The sequence below is a fragment of the Hyla sarda genome, unplaced genomic scaffold (genome assembly GCF_029499605.1).
Source record: "Hyla sarda isolate aHylSar1 unplaced genomic scaffold, aHylSar1.hap1 scaffold_937, whole genome shotgun sequence".
NCBI lineage: Eukaryota > Metazoa > Chordata > Amphibia > Anura > Hylidae > Hyla > Hyla sarda.
The window spans coordinates 79052-95372 of record NW_026610967.1 but is presented as its reverse complement, the minus strand read 5'-3'; the positions used below and the strand labels follow the sequence as shown (position 1 = coordinate 95372).

The window sequence follows — 16321 nt, the reverse complement described above, 5'->3', positions numbered from 1 at the left end:
CACACACACACATAGATATAAACGTATTCTCCGTTGAGATATTGCAGCCGCTGCTGTGTCCAGGCCCAGGAGCCTTAGCACTGTGCTGTGATGTCACTCAATACCACTGACATCACTAGGTGTAAACAACATCTCTCCTTTGCTGTGTATGTGACTATGGAGCTGTTTGGTGATGTCGTCTATTACGGCCTTCATAGAAGCAACAGGAGATTGTTGCATCCATCTTGAACCCTCAGAACTACAGTGCTATGATGTCACTCACTTCCACAGGCCTTGCAGAGTGTAAACAACAACAACCCAGCTTTGTTGTGTATGTAACCAAAGGGATTTGTGATGTCACCTAGAACCTTCACAGCAGCGACAGCTTTATGAGGAGCATCAGCACTGCTCTGCCTGAGCAGAACCATCACCGCCATAGGTTGTCAAATAACCCGGATTTAACCCACACAGGTAAGTCCAATGGGGTGCAGGCATGTCCTCTATGCTTACAGCTTCCCGTGGGTGTTGGTTTGATACCGTTTGGGGACAGCCAAGGAGGCATCTGCAGGCAACAAAGGTAGGTGTGTGCTTGTGTGTGTGTTTCCTATGCAGATCCTAAGCCCAGTGTCACATGCAAGTAGGAGGAGTAAGAAGGGTTCCTGGCAAATCCGGGTTATGGATTGCATTTAAAAAGGCCCCGTGGGAGTGCAATGGGCCCCTGTCTTGCTGCTTAGCAATAATGGTATGGGTTTAGGTTCTGCTGTGTGTACTGGTGGTTGACTGCCCCCCAGCCCAGAGTGTGCATGGAAAATTGTCTGGCAGCCTCCCTGACAGCAAGCAGTGATAGTGCCCATGAAGGGGACCTTGTTGGGCCCGCCCCTTTCACGGTTATCGCTTCTCGGCCTTTTGGCTAAGATCAAGTGTAGTATCTGTTCTTATCAGTTTAATATCTGATACGTCCCCTATCTGGGGACCATATATTAAATGGATTTTTGAGAACGGGGGCCGATTTCGAAGCTTGCTTCCGTCGCCCTATGCATTGACCCGATATGGCAGTATCTTCGGGTACAGTGCACCACCCCCTTACAGGGTTAAAAAGAAAGATTCCTACTTTCATTGCTACCTGCTTGCTGGCTAGCCAGCTAGCCAGCCCTGTGGGCCTTGCTGCTGCTGCAGCCAAAAAACAAAAGGTGGTGCTGCTGCTGCTTCTGCTGCTTCTGCTTCTGCTTGTGTCTGGCCCCTGTTGGAGCGTCCAGGCACAGGACTTCTGCTGCTGCTGACTAAATGGCCTCCTTAATTGGATCATTTGAGTAGCCAGCACACCTGTGCAGGTAGGGCATGACATGATAGGCAGCTGCCTTGATAGCGGGTGGGTGCTGAATGTTCCTAATTGACAAAATAAGATTAATGCTTATGAAGAAATATAAAATCTCATCCCTTCCCCAATATCGCGCCACACCCCTACCCCTTAATTCCCTGGTTGAACGTGATGGACATATGTCTTTTTTCGACCGTACTAACTATGTAACTATGTAACATAACATGGGGGGGGGGGGGGGTCTCCTGGCTGTTCACACAGGTGTGTCATTGCTGTACATTGACCATGCATTGCTTCTGTGGTATTGCAAAGGCAAAGACAAATGCTTCCAGCCATCCATTGCACTAATGGATTGGTCATCAGCTGGCTGTCTATGTCCCGCATCAATATAGACCAAAGTACAGAGGGTTAGGCTATGCTATTGTGCACCTACCTGATGCATCAGAAGGTGCGAGGCCCTTGCTAAATTCTGTGCACAGACTTTGAGATCTATGCTTTAGACTGTATCTAAACCTGCTCCAACATGGACTGACATTCTGGCCTACTTTCAGCCGATGCGACTTGTCTGTCGCTGAACAGTCGCTTTTTATGTATTCAGCACCTATGTATAATGTTGTAAAAATGCTCTAGAAGCTAAAGTCGCAGAAATGTCACACATATTTGGCCTGCAACTTTCTGTGCGACAAATTCAGACAGGAAAAATCAGTATAAATCCTTAGAAAATTATCCCCCAGTGTCTCCATCTGCTGGCGGTATTGAATAAGCATTGCTGCACTGATGGGGTATGCATTAGACGAAAAAAAAGAAGAAAAAGAAGAATAATACGCCCAGAAAAGAGGCGAAAAGGAGAAAAACGTAAAAAAACGTGAAAAAAAAGTAAGAGGAAGAGAAGGGAAAAAAAGGTGGAAATGGGTTTAAAAGTGATTTCGGCGGAGAAATATATATATATATATATATATATATATATATATATATATATATATATATGCGCACACACACACATAGATATAAACGTATTCTCCGTTGAGATATTGCAGCCGCTGCTGTGTCCAGGCCCAGGAGCCTTAGCACTGTGCTGTGATGTCACTCAATACCACTGACATCACTAGGTGTAAACAACATCTCTCCTTTGCTGTGTATGTGACTATGGAGCTGTTTGGTGATGTCGTCTATTACGGCCTTCATAGAAGCAACAGGAGATTGTTGCATCCATCTTGAACCCTCAGAACTACAGTGCTATGATGTCACTCACTTCCACAGGCCTTGCAGAGTGTAAACAACAACAACCCAGCTTTGTTGTGTATGTAACCAAAGGGATTTGTGATGTCACCTAGAACCTTCACAGCAGCGACAGCTTTATGAGGAGCATCAGCACTGCTCTGCCTGAGCAGAACCATCACCGCCATAGGTTGTCAAATAACCCGGATTTAACCCACACAGGTAAGTCCAATGGGGTGCAGGCATGTCCTCTATGCTTACAGCTTCCCGTGGGTGTTGGTTTGATACCGTTTGGGGACAGCCAAGGAGGCATCTGCAGGCAACAAAGGTAGGTGTGTGCTTGTGTGTGTGTTTCCTATGCAGATCCTAAGCCCAGTGTCACATGCAAGTAGGAGGAGTAAGAAGGGTTCCTGGCAAATCCGGGTTATGGATTGCATTTAAAAAGGCCCCGTGGGAGTGCAATGGGCCCCTGTCTTGCTGCTTAGCAATAATGGTATGGGTTTAGGTTCTGCTGTGTGTACTGGTGGTTGACTGCCCCCCAGCCCAGAGTGTGCATGGAAAATTGTCTGGCAGCCTCCCTGACAGCAAGCAGTGATAGTGCCCATGAAGGGGACCTTGTTGGGCCCGCCCCTTTCACGGTTATCGCTTCTCGGCCTTTTGGCTAAGATCAAGTGTAGTATCTGTTCTTATCAGTTTAATATCTGATACGTCCCCTATCTGGGGACCATATATTAAATGGATTTTTGAGAACGGGGGCCGATTTCGAAGCTTGCTTCCGTCGCCCTATGCATTGACCCGATATGGCAGTATCTTCGGGTACAGTGCACCACCCCCTTACAGGGTTAAAAAGAAAGATTCCTACTTTCATTGCTACCTGCTTGCTGGCTAGCCAGCTAGCCAGCCCTGTGGGCCTTGCTGCTGCTGCAGCCAAAAAACAAAAGGTGGTGCTGCTGCTGCTTCTGCTGCTTCTGCTTCTGCTTGTGTCTGGCCCCTGTTGGAGCGTCCAGGCACAGGACTTCTGCTGCTGCTGACTAAATGGCCTCCTTAATTGGATCATTTGAGTAGCCAGCACACCTGTGCAGGTAGGGCATGACATGATAGGCAGCTGCCTTGATAGCGGGTGGGTGCTGAATGTTCCTAATTGACAAAATAAGATTAATGCTTATGAAGAAATATAAAATCTCATCCCTTCCCCAATATCGCGCCACACCCCTACCCCTTAATTCCCTGGTTGAACGTGATGGACATATGTCTTTTTTCGACCGTACTAACTATGTAACTATGTAACATAACATGGGGGGGGGGGGGGGGGTCTCCTGGCTGTTCACACAGGTGTGTCATTGCTGTACATTGACCATGCATTGCTTCTGTGGTATTGCAAAGGCAAAGACAAATGCTTCCAGCCATCCATTGCACTAATGGATTGGTCATCAGCTGGCTGTCTATGTCCCGCATCAATATAGACCAAAGTACAGAGGGTTAGGCTATGCTATTGTGCACCTACCTGATGCATCAGAAGGTGCGAGGCCCTTGCTAAATTCTGTGCACAGACTTTGAGATCTATGCTTTAGACTGTATCTAAACCTGCTCCAACATGGACTGACATTCTGGCCTACTTTCAGCCGATGCGACTTGTCTGTCGCTGAACAGTCGCTTTTTATGTATTCAGCACCTATGTATAATGTTGTAAAAATGCTCTAGAAGCTAAAGTCGCAGAAATGTCACACATATTTGGCCTGCAACTTTCTGTGCGACAAATTCAGACAGGAAAAATCAGTATAAATCCTTAGAAAATTATCCCCCAGTGTCTCCATCTGCTGGCGGTATTGAATAAGCATTGCTGCACTGATGGGGTATGCATTAGACGAAAAAAAAGAAGAAAAAGAAGAATAATACGCGCCCAGAAAAGAGGCGAAAAGGAGAAAAACGTAAAAAAACGTGAAAAAAAAGTAAGAGGAAGAGAAGGGAAAAAAAGGTGGAAATGGGTTTAAAAGTGATTTCGGCGGAGAAATATATATATATATATATATATATATATATATATATATATATGCGCACACACACACATAGATATAAACGTATTCTCCGTTGAGATATTGCAGCCGCTGCTGTGTCCAGGCCCAGGAGCCTTAGCACTGTGCTGTGATGTCACTCAATACCACTGACATCACTAGGTGTAAACAACATCTCTCCTTTGCTGTGTATGTGACTATGGAGCTGTTTGGTGATGTCGTCTATTACGGCCTTCATAGAAGCAACAGGAGATTGTTGCATCCATCTTGAACCCTCAGAACTACAGTGCTATGATGTCACTCACTTCCACAGGCCTTGCAGAGTGTAAACAACAACAACCCAGCTTTGTTGTGTATGTAACCAAAGGGATTTGTGATGTCACCTAGAACCTTCACAGCAGCGACAGCTTTATGAGGAGCATCAGCACTGCTCTGCCTGAGCAGAACCATCACCGCCATAGGTTGTCAAATAACCCGGATTTAACCCACACAGGTAAGTCCAATGGGGTGCAGGCATGTCCTCTATGCTTACAGCTTCCCGTGGGTGTTGGTTTGATACCGTTTGGGGACAGCCAAGGAGGCATCTGCAGGCAACAAAGGTAGGTGTGTGCTTGTGTGTGTGTTTCCTATGCAGATCCTAAGCCCAGTGTCACATGCAAGTAGGAGGAGTAAGAAGGGTTCCTGGCAAATCCGGGTTATGGATTGCATTTAAAAAGGCCCCGTGGGAGTGCAATGGGCCCCTGTCTTGCTGCTTAGCAATAATGGTATGGGTTTAGGTTCTGCTGTGTGTACTGGTGGTTGACTGCCCCCCAGCCCAGAGTGTGCATGGAAAATTGTCTGGCAGCCTCCCTGACAGCAAGCAGTGATAGTGCCCATGAAGGGGACCTTGTTGGGCCCGCCCCTTTCACGGTTATCGCTTCTCGGCCTTTTGGCTAAGATCAAGTGTAGTATCTGTTCTTATCAGTTTAATATCTGATACGTCCCCTATCTGGGGACCATATATTAAATGGATTTTTGAGAACGGGGGCCGATTTCGAAGCTTGCTTCCGTCGCCCTATGCATTGACCCGATATGGCAGTATCTTCGGGTACAGTGCACCACCCCCTTACAGGGTTAAAAAGAAAGATTCCTACTTTCATTGCTACCTGCTTGCTGGCTAGCCAGCTAGCCAGCCCTGTGGGCCTTGCTGCTGCTGCAGCCAAAAAACAAAAGGTGGTGCTGCTGCTGCTTCTGCTGCTTCTGCTTCTGCTTGTGTCTGGCCCCTGTTGGAGCGTCCAGGCACAGGACTTCTGCTGCTGCTGACTAAATGGCCTCCTTAATTGGATCATTTGAGTAGCCAGCACACCTGTGCAGGTAGGGCATGACATGATAGGCAGCTGCCTTGATAGCGGGTGGGTGCTGAATGTTCCTAATTGACAAAATAAGATTAATGCTTATGAAGAAATATAAAATCTCATCCCTTCCCCAATATCGCGCCACACCCCTACCCCTTAATTCCCTGGTTGAACGTGATGGACATATGTCTTTTTTCGACCGTACTAACTATGTAACTATGTAACATAACATGGGGGGGGGGGGGGGGGTCTCCTGGCTGTTCACACAGGTGTGTCATTGCTGTACATTGACCATGCATTGCTTCTGTGGTATTGCAAAGGCAAAGACAAATGCTTCCAGCCATCCATTGCACTAATGGATTGGTCATCAGCTGGCTGTCTATGTCCCGCATCAATATAGACCAAAGTACAGAGGGTTAGGCTATGCTATTGTGCACCTACCTGATGCATCAGAAGGTGCGAGGCCCTTGCTAAATTCTGTGCACAGACTTTGAGATCTATGCTTTAGACTGTATCTAAACCTGCTCCAACATGGACTGACATTCTGGCCTACTTTCAGCCGATGCGACTTGTCTGTCGCTGAACAGTCGCTTTTTATGTATTCAGCACCTATGTATAATGTTGTAAAAATGCTCTAGAAGCTAAAGTCGCAGAAATGTCACACATATTTGGCCTGCAACTTTCTGTGCGACAAATTCAGACAGGAAAAATCAGTATAAATCCTTAGAAAATTATCCCTCAGTGTCTCCATCTGCTGGCGGTATTGAATAAGCATTGCTGCACTGATGGGGTATGCATTAGACGAAAAAAAAGAAGAAAAAGAAGAATAATACGCCCAGAAAAGAGGCGAAAAGGAGAAAAACGTAAAAAAACGTGAAAAAAAAGTAAGAGGAAGAGAAGGGAAAAAAAGGTGGAAATGGGTTTAAAAGTGATTTCGGCGGAGAAATATATATATATATATATATATATATATATATATATATATATATATGCGCACACACACACATAGATATAAACGTATTCTCCGTTGTGAGATATTGCAGCCGCTGCTGTGTCCAGGCCCAGGAGCCTTAGCACTGTGCTGTGATGTCACTCAATACCACTGACATCACTAGGTGTAAACAACATCTCTCCTTTGCTGTGTATGTGACTATGGAGCTGTTTGGTGATGTCGTCTATTACGGCCTTCATAGAAGCAACAGGAGATTGTTGCATCCATCTTGAACCCTCAGAACTACAGTGCTATGATGTCACTCACTTCCACAGGCCTTGCAGAGTGTAAACAACAACAACCCAGCTTTGTTGTGTATGTAACCAAAGGGATTTGTGATGTCACCTAGAACCTTCACAGCAGCGACAGCTTTATGAGGAGCATCAGCACTGCTCTGCCTGAGCAGAACCATCACCGCCATAGGTTGTCAAATAACCCGGATTTAACCCACACAGGTAAGTCCAATGGGGTGCAGGCATGTCCTCTATGCTTACAGCTTCCCGTGGGTGTTGGTTTGATACCGTTTGGGGACAGCCAAGGAGGCATCTGCAGGCAACAAAGGTAGGTGTGTGCTTGTGTGTGTGTTTCCTATGCAGATCCTAAGCCCAGTGTCACATGCAAGTAGGAGGAGTAAGAAGGGTTCCTGGCAAATCCGGGTTATGGATTGCATTTAAAAAGGCCCCGTGGGAGTGCAATGGGCCCCTGTCTTGCTGCTTAGCAATAATGGTATGGGTTTAGGTTCTGCTGTGTGTACTGGTGGTTGACTGCCCCCCAGCCCAGAGTGTGCATGGAAAATTGTCTGGCAGCCTCCCTGACAGCAAGCAGTGATAGTGCCCATGAAGGGGACCTTGTTGGGCCCGCCCCTTTCACGGTTATCGCTTCTCGGCCTTTTGGCTAAGATCAAGTGTAGTATCTGTTCTTATCAGTTTAATATCTGATACGTCCCCTATCTGGGGACCATATATTAAATGGATTTTTGAGAACGGGGGCCGATTTCGAAGCTTGCTTCCGTCGCCCTATGCATTGACCCGATATGGCAGTATCTTCGGGTACAGTGCACCACCCCCTTACAGGGTTAAAAAGAAAGATTCCTACTTTCATTGCTACCTGCTTGCTGGCTAGCCAGCTAGCCAGCCCTGTGGGCCTTGCTGCTGCTGCAGCCAAAAAACAAAAGGTGGTGCTGCTGCTGCTTCTGCTGCTTCTGCTTCTGCTTGTGTCTGGCCCCTGTTGGAGCGTCCAGGCACAGGACTTCTGCTGCTGCTGACTAAATGGCCTCCTTAATTGGATCATTTGAGTAGCCAGCACACCTGTGCAGGTAGGGCATGACATGATAGGCAGCTGCCTTGATAGCGGGTGGGTGCTGAATGTTCCTAATTGACAAAATAAGATTAATGCTTATGAAGAAATATAAAATCTCATCCCTTCCCCAATATCGCGCCACACCCCTACCCCTTAATTCCCTGGTTGAACGTGATGGACATATGTCTTTTTTCGACCGTACTAACTATGTAACTATGTAACATAACATGGGGGGGGGGGGGGTCTCCTGGCTGTTCACACAGGTGTGTCATTGCTGTACATTGACCATGCATTGCTTCTGTGGTATTGCAAAGGCAAAGACAAATGCTTCCAGCCATCCATTGCACTAATGGATTGGTCATCAGCTGGCTGTCTATGTCCCGCATCAATATAGACCAAAGTACAGAGGGTTAGGCTATGCTATTGTGCACCTACCTGATGCATCAGAAGGTGCGAGGCCCTTGCTAAATTCTGTGCACAGACTTTGAGATCTATGCTTTAGACTGTATCTAAACCTGCTCCAACATGGACTGACATTCTGGCCTACTTTCAGCCGATGCGACTTGTCTGTCGCTGAACAGTCGCTTTTTATGTATTCAGCACCTATGTATAATGTTGTAAAAATGCTCTAGAAGCTAAAGTCGCAGAAATGTCACACATATTTGGCCTGCAACTTTCTGTGCGACAAATTCAGACAGGAAAAATCAGTATAAATCCTTAGAAAATTATCCCCCAGTGTCTCCATCTGCTGGCGGTATTGAATAAGCATTGCTGCACTGATGGGGTATGCATTAGACGAAAAAAAAGAAGAAAAAGAAGAATAATACGCCCAGAAAAGAGGCGAAAAGGAGAAAAACGTAAAAAAACGTGAAAAAAAAGTAAGAGGAAGAGAAGGGAAAAAAAGGTGGAAATGGGTTTAAAAGTGATTTCGGCGGAGATATATATATATATATATATATATATATATATATATATATATATATATATATGCGCACACACACACATAGATATAAACGTATTCTCCGTTGAGATATTGCAGCCGCTGCTGTGTCCAGGCCCAGGAGCCTTAGCACTGTGCTGTGATGTCACTCAATACCACTGACATCACTAGGTGTAAACAACATCTCTCCTTTGCTGTGTATGTGACTATGGAGCTGTTTGGTGATGTCGTCTATTACGGCCTTCATAGAAGCAACAGGAGATTGTTGCATCCATCTTGAACCCTCAGAACTACAGTGCTATGATGTCACTCACTTCCACAGGCCTTGCAGAGTGTAAACAACAACAACCCAGCTTTGTTGTGTATGTAACCAAAGGGATTTGTGATGTCACCTAGAACCTTCACAGCAGCGACAGCTTTATGAGGAGCATCAGCACTGCTCTGCCTGAGCAGAACCATCACCGCCATAGGTTGTCAAATAACCCGGATTTAACCCACACAGGTAAGTCCAATGGGGTGCAGGCATGTCCTCTATGCTTACAGCTTCCCGTGGGTGTTGGTTTGATACCGTTTGGGGACAGCCAAGGAGGCATCTGCAGGCAACAAAGGTAGGTGTGTGCTTGTGTGTGTGTTTCCTATGCAGATCCTAAGCCCAGTGTCACATGCAAGTAGGAGGAGTAAGAAGGGTTCCTGGCAAATCCGGGTTATGGATTGCATTTAAAAAGGCCCCGTGGGAGTGCAATGGGCCCCTGTCTTGCTGCTTAGCAATAATGGTATGGGTTTAGGTTCTGCTGTGTGTACTGGTGGTTGACTGCCCCCCAGCCCAGAGTGTGCATGGAAAATTGTCTGGCAGCCTCCCTGACAGCAAGCAGTGATAGTGCCCATGAAGGGGACCTTGTTGGGCCCGCCCCTTTCACGGTTATCGCTTCTCGGCCTTTTGGCTAAGATCAAGTGTAGTATCTGTTCTTATCAGTTTAATATCTGATACGTCCCCTATCTGGGGACCATATATTAAATGGATTTTTGAGAACGGGGGCCGATTTCGAAGCTTGCTTCCGTCGCCCTATGCATTGACCCGATATGGCAGTATCTTCGGGTACAGTGCACCACCCCCTTACAGGGTTAAAAAGAAAGATTCCTACTTTCATTGCTACCTGCTTGCTGGCTAGCCAGCTAGCCAGCCCTGTGGGCCTTGCTGCTGCTGCAGCCAAAAAACAAAAGGTGGTGCTGCTGCTGCTTCTGCTGCTTCTGCTTCTGCTTGTGTCTGGCCCCTGTTGGAGCGTCCAGGCACAGGACTTCTGCTGCTGCTGACTAAATGGCCTCCTTAATTGGATCATTTGAGTAGCCAGCACACCTGTGCAGGTAGGGCATGACATGATAGGCAGCTGCCTTGATAGCGGGTGGGTGCTGAATGTTCCTAATTGACAAAATAAGATTAATGCTTATGAAGAAATATAAAATCTCATCCCTTCCCCAATATCGCGCCACACCCCTACCCCTTAATTCCCTGGTTGAACGTGATGGACATATGTCTTTTTTCGACCGTACTAACTATGTAACTATGTAACATAACATGGGGGGGGGGGGGGGGGTCTCCTGGCTGTTCACACAGGTGTGTCATTGCTGTACATTGACCATGCATTGCTTCTGTGGTATTGCAAAGGCAAAGACAAATGCTTCCAGCCATCCATTGCACTAATGGATTGGTCATCAGCTGGCTGTCTATGTCCCGCATCAATATAGACCAAAGTACAGAGGGTTAGGCTATGCTATTGTGCACCTACCTGATGCATCAGAAGGTGCGAGGCCCTTGCTAAATTCTGTGCACAGACTTTGAGATCTATGCTTTAGACTGTATCTAAACCTGCTCCAACATGGACTGACATTCTGGCCTACTTTCAGCCGATGCGACTTGTCTGTCGCTGAACAGTCGCTTTTTATGTATTCAGCACCTATGTATAATGTTGTAAAAATGCTCTAGAAGCTAAAGTCGCAGAAATGTCACACATATTTGGCCTGCAACTTTCTGTGCGACAAATTCAGACAGGAAAAATCAGTATAAATCCTTAGAAAATTATCCCCCAGTGTCTCCATCTGCTGGCGGTATTGAATAAGCATTGCTGCACTGATGGGGTATGCATTAGACGAAAAAAAAGAAGAAAAAGAAGAATAATACGCCCAGAAAAGAGGCGAAAAGGAGAAAAACGTAAAAAAACGTGAAAAAAAAGTAAGAGGAAGAGAAGGGAAAAAAAGGTGGAAATGGGTTTAAAAGTGATTTCGGCGGAGAAATATATATATATATATATATATATATATATATATATATATATGCGCACACACACACATAGATATAAACGTATTCTCCGTTGAGATATTGCAGCCGCTGCTGTGTCCAGGCCCAGGAGCCTTAGCACTGTGCTGTGATGTCACTCAATACCACTGACATCACTAGGTGTAAACAACATCTCTCCTTTGCTGTGTATGTGACTATGGAGCTGTTTGGTGATGTCGTCTATTACGGCCTTCATAGAAGCAACAGGAGATTGTTGCATCCATCTTGAACCCTCAGAACTACAGTGCTATGATGTCACTCACTTCCACAGGCCTTGCAGAGTGTAAACAACAACAACCCAGCTTTGTTGTGTATGTAACCAAAGGGATTTGTGATGTCACCTAGAACCTTCACAGCAGCGACAGCTTTATGAGGAGCATCAGCACTGCTCTGCCTGAGCAGAACCATCACCGCCATAGGTTGTCAAATAACCCGGATTTAACCCACACAGGTAAGTCCAATGGGGTGCAGGCATGTCCTCTATGCTTACAGCTTCCCGTGGGTGTTGGTTTGATACCGTTTGGGGACAGCCAAGGAGGCATCTGCAGGCAACAAAGGTAGGTGTGTGCTTGTGTGTGTGTTTCCTATGCAGATCCTAAGCCCAGTGTCACATGCAAGTAGGAGGAGTAAGAAGGGTTCCTGGCAAATCCGGGTTATGGATTGCATTTAAAAAGGCCCCGTGGGAGTGCAATGGGCCCCTGTCTTGCTGCTTAGCAATAATGGTATGGGTTTAGGTTCTGCTGTGTGTACTGGTGGTTGACTGCCCCCCAGCCCAGAGTGTGCATGGAAAATTGTCTGGCAGCCTCCCTGACAGCAAGCAGTGATAGTGCCCATGAAGGGGACCTTGTTGGGCCCGCCCCTTTCACGGTTATCGCTTCTCGGCCTTTTGGCTAAGATCAAGTGTAGTATCTGTTCTTATCAGTTTAATATCTGATACGTCCCCTATCTGGGGACCATATATTAAATGGATTTTTGAGAACGGGGGCCGATTTCGAAGCTTGCTTCCGTCGCCCTATGCATTGACCCGATATGGCAGTATCTTCGGGTACAGTGCACCACCCCCTTACAGGGTTAAAAAGAAAGATTCCTACTTTCATTGCTACCTGCTTGCTGGCTAGCCAGCTAGCCAGCCCTGTGGGCCTTGCTGCTGCTGCAGCCAAAAAACAAAAGGTGGTGCTGCTGCTGCTTCTGCTGCTTCTGCTTCTGCTTGTGTCTGGCCCCTGTTGGAGCGTCCAGGCACAGGACTTCTGCTGCTGCTGACTAAATGGCCTCCTTAATTGGATCATTTGAGTAGCCAGCACACCTGTGCAGGTAGGGCATGACATGATAGGCAGCTGCCTTGATAGCGGGTGGGTGCTGAATGTTCCTAATTGACAAAATAAGATTAATGCTTATGAAGAAATATAAAATCTCATCCCTTCCCCAATATCGCGCCACACCCCTACCCCTTAATTCCCTGGTTGAACGTGATGGACATATGTCTTTTTTCGACCGTACTAACTATGTAACTATGTAACATAACATGGGGGGGGGGGGGGGGGGTCTCCTGGCTGTTCACACAGGTGTGTCATTGCTGTACATTGACCATGCATTGCTTCTGTGGTATTGCAAAGGCAAAGACAAATGCTTCCAGCCATCCATTGCACTAATGGATTGGTCATCAGCTGGCTGTCTATGTCCCGCATCAATATAGACCAAAGTACAGAGGGTTAGGCTATGCTATTGTGCACCTACCTGATGCATCAGAAGGTGCGAGGCCCTTGCTAAATTCTGTGCACAGACTTTGAGATCTATGCTTTAGACTGTATCTAAACCTGCTCCAACATGGACTGACATTCTGGCCTACTTTCAGCCGATGCGACTTGTCTGTCGCTGAACAGTCGCTTTTTATGTATTCAGCACCTATGTATAATGTTGTAAAAATGCTCTAGAAGCTAAAGTCGCAGAAATGTCACACATATTTGGCCTGCAACTTTCTGTGCGACAAATTCAGACAGGAAAAATCAGTATAAATCCTTAGAAAATTATCCCCCAGTGTCTCCATCTGCTGGCGGTATTGAATAAGCATTGCTGCACTGATGGGGTATGCATTAGACGAAAAAAAAGAAGAAAAAGAAGAATAATACGCCCAGAAAAGAGGCGAAAAGGAGAAAAACGTAAAAAAACGTGAAAAAAAAGTAAGAGGAAGAGAAGGGAAAAAAAGGTGGAAATGGGTTTAAAAGTGATTTCGGCGGAGAAATATATATATATATATATATATATATATATATATATATATATGCGCACACACACACATAGATATAAACGTATTCTCCGTTGAGATATTGCAGCCGCTGCTGTGTCCAGGCCCAGGAGCCTTAGCACTGTGCTGTGATGTCACTCAATACCACTGACATCACTAGGTGTAAACAACATCTCTCCTTTGCTGTGTATGTGACTATGGAGCTGTTTGGTGATGTCGTCTATTACGGCCTTCATAGAAGCAACAGGAGATTGTTGCATCCATCTTGAACCCTCAGAACTACAGTGCTATGATGTCACTCACTTCCACAGGCCTTGCAGAGTGTAAACAACAACAACCCAGCTTTGTTGTGTATGTAACCAAAGGGATTTGTGATGTCACCTAGAACCTTCACAGCAGCGACAGCTTTATGAGGAGCATCAGCACTGCTCTGCCTGAGCAGAACCATCACCGCCATAGGTTGTCAAATAACCCGGATTTAACCCACACAGGTAAGTCCAATGGGGTGCAGGCATGTCCTCTATGCTTACAGCTTCCCGTGGGTGTTGGTTTGATACCGTTTGGGGACAGCCAAGGAGGCATCTGCAGGCAACAAAGGTAGGTGTGTGCTTGTGTGTGTGTTTCCTATGCAGATCCTAAGCCCAGTGTCACATGCAAGTAGGAGGAGTAAGAAGGGTTCCTGGCAAATCCGGGTTATGGATTGCATTTAAAAAGGCCCCGTGGGAGTGCAATGGGCCCCTGTCTTGCTGCTTAGCAATAATGGTATGGGTTTAGGTTCTGCTGTGTGTACTGGTGGTTGACTGCCCCCCAGCCCAGAGTGTGCATGGAAAATTGTCTGGCAGCCTCCCTGACAGCAAGCAGTGATAGTGCCCATGAAGGGGACCTTGTTGGGCCCGCCCCTTTCACGGTTATCGCTTCTCGGCCTTTTGGCTAAGATCAAGTGTAGTATCTGTTCTTATCAGTTTAATATCTGATACGTCCCCTATCTGGGGACCATATATTAAATGGATTTTTGAGAACGGGGGCCGATTTCGAAGCTTGCTTCCGTCGCCCTATGCATTGACCCGATATGGCAGTATCTTCGGGTGCAGTGCACCACCCCCTTACAGGGTTAAAAAGAAAGATTCCTACTTTCATTGCTACCTGCTTGCTGGCTAGCCAGCTAGCCAGCCCTGTGGGCCTTGCTGCTGCTGCAGCCAAAAAACAAAAGGTGGTGCTGCTGCTGCTTCTGCTGCTTCTGCTTCTGCTTGTGTCTGGCCCCTGTTGGAGCGTCCAGGCACAGGACTTCTGCTGCTGCTGACTAAATGGCCTCCTTAATTGGATCATTTGAGTAGCCAGCACACCTGTGCAGGTAGGGCATGACATGATAGGCAGCTGCCTTGATAGCGGGTGGGTGCTGAATGTTCCTAATTGACAAAATAAGATTAATGCTTATGAAGAAATATAAAATCTCATCCCTTCCCCAATATCGCGCCACACCCCTACCCCTTAATTCCCTGGTTGAACGTGATGGACATATGTCTTTTTTCGACCGTACTAACTATGTAACTATGTAACATAACATGGGGGGGGGGGGGGGGGTCTCCTGGCTGTTCACACAGGTGTGTCATTGCTGTACATTGACCATGCATTGCTTCTGTGGTATTGCAAAGGCAAAGACAAATGCTTCCAGCCATCCATTGCACTAATGGATTGGTCATCAGCTGGCTGTCTATGTCCCGCATCAATATAGACCAAAGTACAGAGGGTTAGGCTATGCTATTGTGCACCTACCTGATGCATCAGAAGGTGCGAGGCCCTTGCTAAATTCTGTGCACAGACTTTGAGATCTATGCTTTAGACTGTATCTAAACCTGCTCCAACATGGACTGACATTCTGGCCTACTTTCAGCCGATGCGACTTGTCTGTCGCTGAACAGTCGCTTTTTATGTATTCAGCACCTATGTATAATGTTGTAAAAATGCTCTAGAAGCTAAAGTCGCAGAAATGTCACACATATTTGGCCTGCAACTTTCTGTGCGACAAATTCAGACAGGAAAAATCAGTATAAATCCTTAGAAAATTATCCCCCAGTGTCTCCATCTGCTGGCGGTATTGAATAAGCATTGCTGCACTGATGGGGTATGCATTAGACGAAAAAAAAGAAGAAAAAGAAGAATAATACGCCCAGAAAAGAGGCGAAAAGGAGAAAAACGTAAAAAAACTTGAAAAAAAAGTAAGAGGAAGAGAAGGGAAAAAAAGGTGGAAATGGGTTTAAAAGTGATTTCGGCGGAGAAATATATATATATATATATATATATATATATATATATATATATATGCGCACACACACACATAGATATAAACGTATTCTCCGTTGAGATATTGCAGCCGCTGCTGTGTCCAGGCCCAGGAGCCTTAGCACTGTGCTGTGATGTCACTCAATACCACTGACATCACTAGGTGTAAACAACATCTCTCCTTTGCTGTGTATGTGACTATGGAGCTGTTTGGTGATGTCGTCTATTACGGCCTTCATAGAAGCAACAGGAGATTGTTGCATCCATCTTGAACCCTCAGAACTACAGTGCTATGATGTCACTCACTTCCACAGGCCTTGCAGAGTGTAAACAACAACAACCCAGCTTTGTTGTGTATGTAACCAAAGGGATTTGT

At 46.2% G+C, this 16321-nt stretch overlaps 7 non-coding genes across 7 annotated transcripts; all 7 read left to right on the top strand.

Annotated features, from left to right (window-relative positions):
* The first annotated feature begins 869 nt into the window (after positions 1-869).
* Positions 870-1060, top strand: LOC130350221 (U2 spliceosomal RNA). Its single transcript, XR_008887382.1, has one exon. It is a non-coding gene; the product is annotated as a U2 spliceosomal RNA (small nuclear RNA).
* A 2096-nt stretch (positions 1061-3156) lies between these two features.
* LOC130350220 (U2 spliceosomal RNA) lies at positions 3157-3347 on the top strand. Its single transcript, XR_008887381.1, has one exon. It is a non-coding gene; the product is annotated as a U2 spliceosomal RNA (small nuclear RNA).
* A 2092-nt stretch (positions 3348-5439) lies between these two features.
* Positions 5440-5630, top strand: LOC130350219 (U2 spliceosomal RNA). The gene has a single exon (XR_008887380.1). It is a non-coding gene; the product is annotated as a U2 spliceosomal RNA (small nuclear RNA).
* Positions 5631-7726: 2096 nt separating this feature from the next.
* On the top strand, positions 7727-7917 carry LOC130350218 (U2 spliceosomal RNA). Its single transcript, XR_008887379.1, has one exon. It is a non-coding gene; the product is annotated as a U2 spliceosomal RNA (small nuclear RNA).
* Positions 7918-10012: 2095 nt separating this feature from the next.
* LOC130350217 (U2 spliceosomal RNA) lies at positions 10013-10203 on the top strand. Its single transcript, XR_008887378.1, has one exon. It is a non-coding gene; the product is annotated as a U2 spliceosomal RNA (small nuclear RNA).
* A 2090-nt stretch (positions 10204-12293) lies between these two features.
* On the top strand, positions 12294-12484 carry LOC130350216 (U2 spliceosomal RNA). The gene has a single exon (XR_008887377.1). It is a non-coding gene; the product is annotated as a U2 spliceosomal RNA (small nuclear RNA).
* A 2091-nt stretch (positions 12485-14575) lies between these two features.
* On the top strand, positions 14576-14766 carry LOC130350232 (U2 spliceosomal RNA). Its single transcript, XR_008887392.1, has one exon. It is a non-coding gene; the product is annotated as a U2 spliceosomal RNA (small nuclear RNA).
* The last annotated feature ends 1555 nt before the right edge of the window (positions 14767-16321 follow it).